The sequence below is a fragment of the Mirounga angustirostris genome, unplaced genomic scaffold (assembly GCF_029215605.1).
Source record: "Mirounga angustirostris isolate CCGP_5_RB_7025 unplaced genomic scaffold, mMirAng1.0.hap1 SCAF_3, whole genome shotgun sequence".
NCBI classification, from domain to species: Eukaryota; Metazoa; Chordata; class Mammalia; order Carnivora; family Phocidae; genus Mirounga; species Mirounga angustirostris.
This window is the reverse complement of record NW_026991711.1, coordinates 112,318,879-112,326,854: the sequence shown is the minus strand read 5'-3', so window position 1 is coordinate 112,326,854 and position 7,976 is coordinate 112,318,879. Positions and strand designations below refer to the sequence as shown.

At 38.0% G+C, this 7,976-nt stretch overlaps 1 pseudogene; it reads right to left on the bottom strand.

Moving 5' to 3' along the window:
- Nucleotides 1-251: 251 nt before the first annotated feature.
- LOC123838522 (transcription initiation factor TFIID subunit 9-like) lies at nt 252-1,272 on the bottom strand (annotated as a pseudogene).
- Nucleotides 1,273-7,976: the final 6,704 nt, after the last annotated feature.

Sequence of the window (7,976 nt, the reverse complement as noted above, 5' to 3'; positions counted from 1 at the left end):
TCCTATGAGATTTAATGTATCACTTTATTTACTCCTAGCAAACAGCCTCCCATCATAAGGAAATTATCACTAGCATCCTCTTTGATAAGGAACCCGAGGAGCCACATGGGAATTAGCAACTTGCCAAAGTCCACAAGGTTGTAAGTGGCAGAGCAGAGCATCTGAAAAGCAGAGGTCTTAATGGCCATGACAATTTATTTATTTATTTATTTATTTATTTATTTATTTATTTATTTATTTATTTATGAAAATACCCAGCATGCATGTTTAATCTCAGTACAATGGTTTCAAGACCAAGTATACATGTTACAAGCATCAAGGCTAGATTACAAATTATCATAGTCATCATCATCATCATCATCGTCATCATCATCATCTTCTCATTTTCTTTTCAATGCATTTGATGATTCACTGGCAGTATTTTGTGATGACACCATGTTAGTGGTAATAAGAATGTTTTTAGACCCAATTAATGATGGATTAATCAGAACATTCTGAACTGCGGATGTTGCAGGAATTGATGGGGACTATGAAGTGGGCATCTGCACTGTAAACCTTTGCCCTGTGAGGGACACTGGAGTCCCTACTTTAGTTGACACAGATATGGTTTGTGGGGTTGGTGTGCCAAGTGTGGGAGTACTTGGTCTGCTAGTAACTGAACCAACACTTAACCGTGGAACTGTTATTCTTCCCGCAGAAGTAGATGCCTTTTTTTGTAAAGACTTAAGTCTATAGTTTGGATCAGTCAGGCAGTATCTATCAGGTGGCAACCTGGGGCCTGAATATGGCTTGATTAATGGCAAAGGAGTTTGATTTCTTTATCTTGCAATATCTAATAAAAAATCTCTTGGGGGAGGAGAGGTAAAAGACCGATCAGCACGACACTGGACGGCCAATCGCACATCATCTGCATCAACAATGGCTTTCTTAACATGGCTTCAATAAAATTTTGCATCATCTAGAATTGTGGTCACATATCGGAAGGCAAACTCCAACATCTGATTTATAACTCTTGGCTCATATTCTGTAATCCCCACATCCTTCAGGATTTGCGCCATCATCTGTGCATCTTTCAGCATGCTCTTGGGAGAAGCCATCTTGCCAGACTCCATGATATCTGTTGATCAGACTTCTCGAGCTAAATCACCCACATTAATGTATTTCAGTCCTGATCTTGATGCAAGTTCTTTGCCTAGCATGGTTTTTCCAACCCCTGGTGCACTGGTGAGCAGGATGTTTGGAAGCAACATGGTCTTCACCGCGCTGGCTCCGGGCGTCTGGCCATGACAATTTATAACAAGAATCTAAGGACAGTGGATCAAGACCACCACCCCCGCCACTTGCAAAGAGAGAATCATCTCATCTCTGCCCCTCCAAAGTGCTTCAATTTCCCCACACATTAACTAGCATTCTACACCAAAACATGTGATAGTTATGTCAGCTTAGCCAGGCTATGGTGATTGGATCAAACACTACTTTACATGTTGCTGGGAAGGTATTTTGTAGATGTGATTAACATTTATGATCAATTGACTTTAAGTGAATGAAATTACCCTCCATAATGTGGGTGACTCTTTTTATCTTTTTCCCAAAGATTTTATTTATCTATTTGAGAGAGAGAAAGTGAGATAAAGAGAACATGAGCAGGGGAGAGGTGTGGGGAGGGGAGGGGGAAGCAGACTCCACACTGAGCAGGGAGCCTGATGCCAGACTCCACCCCAGGACTCTGGGATCATGACCTGAGCTGAAGGCAGATGTTTAACGGACTGAGCCACCCAGGTGTCCCAATGTGTGGTGAGTCTTATCCAATCAGTTGAAGGCCTTAAGAGCAAAACCGAGATTTCTCAGATAAGAAAGAATTCTGCCTCAGGACAGTACCATAGATACCCTGCCTAGGTTTCCAATTTGCTAGCCTACCCTGTGGATTTGGGGCTCAAGACCATGTCTTGACCTCTTTCCTGAGTCTCTTTGCAGTGAGTCTGCCGTTTAAACTGGCCAGCTCCCACAATTATTAAGCCAATTTCTTAAACTAAATCTCCCTCTCTTAATCTTATATAGAGAGAATATATACTATGTTTTTTCCCACTTGAAAACTGAGACATTAGTTGTTACAATGTTACACAGCTACGTGGTAGGGGAAATGAAATGTTAATTCAAACCTATCTGACCTCAGAGACTTGGTGCTTAGTCACTAAACTATATTGCAATTCAGGACACCAAAGCCCAAAAGTCAACAAAGTAGGGTAAGAAAAGTCAAGGACTTGATGTCAAGACTCTTAAACTTCAATCAAGTTTTAAAAGCTACCAGCCAAATGCCCTTGAGCAGCTCACTTCCCTCTTTTAGTTCCAGATTTCTCTATCTATAGAGAAAAGAGCTGTCAATAAGCTTGATATAAAGATAAAAATATGTCAACATATGAAAATTAAAGCATCATTTTTATTTTGTTATTTTCCAGATTAGAAGTCATATGCTGGGCTCTTTCTTCCACTGACTACAAAATGTCCTGGAATGTTGAACATTAAAATAACTCTTGTATCAGAAGAACTTAGCTATGGTACCCAGTGTCAACACAACCCTTTTTTAGTTATCGATATTAACACAGGGAATGCTGGAACATTTTATCAGCATAGCAGCTTTGGGATAGCACCAATGTTTTTCTTAATCCTTCAGATTAAATTTTTGTGTGTGCTTGTGCATGCCCATTTAACATGTTAAAAATTGAGGATCTAAAAAGTTATGGGAAAAAAAAAAAAGTAAGGAAAGCAAGAACAGGACCAAATGGGTAAAACAAAGTGCAAAAAAACAACCAAAACAAAGAAAAAAAAATCTTCAAAAAGCAATAAGTACTATAGAACAAATCAAATGTTAGTGTTTAGTAAAACAACGAGCCAGTTAAAAACCAAAATCATACTATGTCAAACACCGTGATAAAGCTGAGAAATGAGGAATCTTACCAAATTAGGGAACACCAGTCTCCTTATAGGGAAAATTTACCAAGTATTATTTCAAAAAAGTCCCTCACAATGTAGTAACTGACTGTTCAGAGTATTTTGAGTACATGTGAAAATATGTGTTCATGCACGGCGTCTCCATTATTCTTAAAGATGCAATATAGCTTCTTTACCTAAATAGCTCTGCTTTTCTTTCTTTCTTTAACTGATCAGTAGTACTGCCTTAAGGTGTATTTATACTCAGCAGAAGGAAAGGTAAGAATCCAGAAGCAAGAATGAGGAGAGAAGAAATGAACAACAGCAACAACAACAGATATATATATCTCAAAGGAAAACACAGGGGAAGCCAAAACAAAGAAACAGAGAAGGCAATTTATTTTAGCAATATGGTGAACTGAGGGGGAAAAAAAAAACCACTCAAATATGGCAACTTGCAGGGACAGAGCCAAGTGAGCTTACTGAGTCACTTTGTGTGAAAGTCAAATCACGACTTTAATAAATTTAAAGCACTGAAGTCCATTTGGCATATCAACCCTGTATGGCAAATGAAATTGTCTGTTTTGCTTCCATAGGGTCAAGATACCTGGGGGAGAAGATTAGGTAAATGGCCCCAAACACCAAGGGGGTTGTTAATTTTTTTATTGGTACATTGAGCTAATGCAGTTAACCATACAGATTCAGACTATAGACTCCTATGCACCCTCATATCATTGACGTTAAGAGGGAAAGGATACGTAAAAGAGATAGATGGGAGTTGGGCTGGGAAAGAAAATTCAGCTTTGTGTCTTTGTTCTCAGGACAGGATAGAATGATATACTAACTAGTTTCCTCAGCTCATTCTGTAGTAATGTTTTTCAGACCTTAGCTCTTTCCTCCCTTCCCTACTACAAAGAGAGTATATGGCGCCACAGCCTTGCACAAAGAAAAGAAAACATGGTAGTAAATTATCTTAAATACACCTGAACTTATGATAGCCAGAGTCAAGCTTTGCCGAGATTTTCTTTTTCACATAATTCTAGATTTATTTTTGCCATTTAGAAGTTTATTTTGGCTGGAGTTGAAATTTAATTTGTTCTTCAAAGAAACATAACAATGGAAATACAAAGAGGAAGCTTTTGTTCACTCCCTAGGAGTTCTGAAAAGTAATAATTATAGAATGATAAGATTCTAAATGAAAATGTCACTTTGAAAGGTTGGGGTTGACAGCAGCACAGACTATGTGAAGTGAAAAAAGTCACATTATATTCATGAACATAAATGTACCCAGATGATGTAATTTTACATCTTTTGATGATTTATTATATAAATGTTTCACAAGTTTGAACAAATAAAATCCTTTCTAAAAATAAATGTTCATTAGAAGTCTTAGAAAATAATACTTCTTTTGAAGAACAGTACTTGCAAGATAGTATTCTTACTATTAAGAGACTTAATAGTAGATTGATAAAATAGTATCAACTAAGACAATTGATACACACACACAAACATTGAGTCAGGGAACAACACATTGATTACTTCAGAATTTTCGTTTATTTCCAGTCCTGTCATTTGACCTGTGCTGAACAAGTTGCTCAGATCTCAGCCACTACACTGTGATTCCGTGTGTCCCTTAACTATATACACACAAACACACGCACACACACCACCCATGCCACACAAACATGTACAACTGCCACTATACTAAAAAAAAATGTTAGTATTTGAATAAATCAAAATTTTTTAAATAATTATACAGGCTGATTAGAGATAAGGAGCCGGCTTTTACCAAACAATATGGCCAGCAAGTCTTTTCTTGCTAGGAGTTTCTATGATGCTTTCTGTGTGGTAAAGTTAAGCTGGGTTGAGGAGAATGACTAACTTGCACAGACATTTTTCAGCTTTACCTTTCTAGATTCCTGATTTTTATTTTATTTTATTAAAGATTTATTTATTTGGGGCGCCTGGGTGACTCAGTCAGTTAAGCATCTGCCTTTGGCTCAGGTCGTGATCCAGGGGTCCTGGGATCGAGCCTGCATAGGGCTCCCTGCTTAGCGGGGAGTCTGTTTCTCCCTCTCCCTCTGCCCGTGCTCGCTCTCTCTCTCTCTCTCTCTCTCTCGGTCTCATGCGCTCTCTCTCCAATAAATAAATAAAATCTCAAAAGGTGTATTTATGTATTTGAGAGAGAGAGGGAGAGTGTGAGCAGGGGATGCAGCAAAGGGAGAGAATCTCAAGCAGACTCCCCACTGAGTGCAGAGCCCAATGAGGGGCTCAATCTCACCTCCCTGAGATCATGGCCTGAGCCAAAATCAATAGGCTTAACCAGCTGAGCCACTCAAGCACCCCTACCTTTCTAGATTTCTAAAACATGTGTCTCTTGAGTCCTGTATGTATGAAAAATAGATGGCTCATTCATCTACACAAGAAGGCACATGTGTGATGTATGCACACACATACACACAAATGTTTATGTCTTAGAAATAAAATGTGTCATCTCTCTGCATGTATGAACCTTAACCACACTCCACTGAAGGAGCTCTGTAAATTTCAGAGTGCCAATTTGGTGTGCAGGCAGCAGGAGGGCTGGTTCCCTAATACTGTCACTGTCTTTAAAGTTGTCATTTAACATCTCCCCTTTATATCACTGACATAGGGATGTTTATTCCAGTCTGATTAACTTATAGATTTTCTTATGCCACAGAGAGACTCATGTTCCTTTAAAACCCTGTGGTTTCTCTCATCTGTATACGTAGCCTTTGATAAATTAAGACAAATACATATGTCAAACTCCTCTAATTCGGGGCCCTCGGCATTAGTTGGTTACTCTCTGTGATGACAATTCTACTCAACATTTATTGCAGTTAGCTATAGGGTATGAGAAGCTTTAAGAGGAAATGTGGGTGTTGTGGGGGCAAACTTCTTCATGCTCCTCAAAAGAAAAGACCAGTTTACGTTGTATGAAAAATGTGCTCTTCTATAGTTGCACAGACTTCCCTGAAACTTAGGGAGCTAAACTGGAGGAGTTTGCATTTTCAGTGATGTCTGCAGGAATTACATGCCATTATTTTAAGAAGGAGTTTCATTTTCTAATTTAACCTTGTAGGCAACTAACTGAATTTTTCATGTTATATGATTTTAAAATGTAAACAAATATCTATGATCATATGTAGAATCCAGTAAGGGTAGAGGACTACAGGTGGAAAGAACAATTTTTATTAAATATTTACACTATATGATTTTAACATTGGCCTTAGTTTTGTCCCCAAATCAATTGTTCAGATCTGTTTTTATGTCAACTTACAAAACAATCAATATCCATAACAAACCTGTTAAATTTTAGTTAATATTCTTTCTGGGGATGTAATTATTTCCTTCATATAGACTTTTTTTGAGCTAATTTTGTTTGTTTACTTTTTAAATTTTTTTAGAGATTTTATTTACTTATCAGATTGAGAGAGAGATAGCGAGAGTGAGCACAAGCCGTGGGGAGAGGGAGAAGCAGGCTTCCCCCCACTGATCAGGGAGCCGGACATGGGGCTCAATCCCAGGTCCCTGGGATCATGACCTTGAAGGTAGATGCTTAACCTACTGAGCCACCCAGGTGCCCTAAGCTAATTTTGTTTAGATTGTATTAAATCTACTTTATTCTGTAGAAATAGGAGAGTGCTTTTTCTTTTTGTTAGTTTAGCATCTTCGATATCTAGAACTGAAAGAGGCCTCGGTGGTCACCTCAGAGTACTGCCTCTTTTCATCGAGGGAAAAGCTGATGACAGGAAATTTGAAGTGATTTCTTTATCCTTAGAGCTAATGAATGGCAAGACCCAGCCTAGAGCCTCAGTTTCTGTTTCCCCAATTCAAAAGCTCTTCACCTTACTCCACACTTCCTGAGTTCGTTATCTTATTCCTGCACTTAGTAGAAATTAGAAAACTTTCAGAATGTGAAGAAGTCGTAGCTCAGTGAATTGTTTAAAAAAAAAAAAAAATCTGGTTTCCAGTCATCTCTCTGTGCATGCTGATTATCTGACACTGCACTAACTTATTTATCCCTCTAATTCATTTTTTTTTTTTTAATCTCTAGAATGATTGGAGTAAGGCTTTTACCTCAGTGCCTGGCAAATGGCAAGTGCTTAATAAATGTAAGCCATTGGTATAGCCAAGGTGTTGGAAAACTTTTTCTGTAAAAGGCCAGACTGTAGGTAGTTTAGACTTTCCAAGCCATTGACAAGCAGCCATAGACAATGAGCAAATGAAGGGGCTATGTTTCAATAAAACCTGATTTACAAAAATAATCAGTGGGGTAGATTTTATCCGTTGACAATAGTTTGTCAATTTGTAATACAGTCCATAACTAGCAAATCAGTCTTGCTAGAATTAACCAAGTGGTAAAATGGTAAATACTATACAATTCCATTGTTTTTTTCTGCAGAAACCCATATAGAAAAAATGGATACCTTGACAGTATACATACAAAAGGCTAATGTCAGTCATGTCATTACTTCTCAAGGATGTATTCAACTGTGTTTTATGGTTGCCTATTCAACCTGTCAAGACAAATAAACAGGGAACAGAAGATCAAAAAAATTAAAAAATACAGATGCAAACATGGACCTCACTTAAAATTCTATGCATATCAGCTTTCTGATTTTGTGATTTAATTGCTACAGTGGTCAGACCAGGTCATGAACACTGCATCTTCACAGGACAATCTGATAAAATGTACTGAAAGAAAGAATGAGGATAAAAGGGTAAGTGGCAACCTAAACTAGAAAGCGATAATCTGCATTTTTACGAAGTCTGAAATGAACAAAGTTACTCATAGAGTTAGCATAGATCTATGTAATAATTGACACATGTTCTGACAACTGGGTTATTTTGTCTCTGTTTCTGTTGACAGAAGTGCGGTTCAAATGAGTGATCCTCTAGTGTATGTCATGGTATGAAAGAGAGCTAAAATGAAGGAGGGTCAAAAATTCCACCTTGCAACACTAGCCACATGTAATAATCAACACTTCCACCTTTCTAACAAATCATCACATGGATAAAGTATG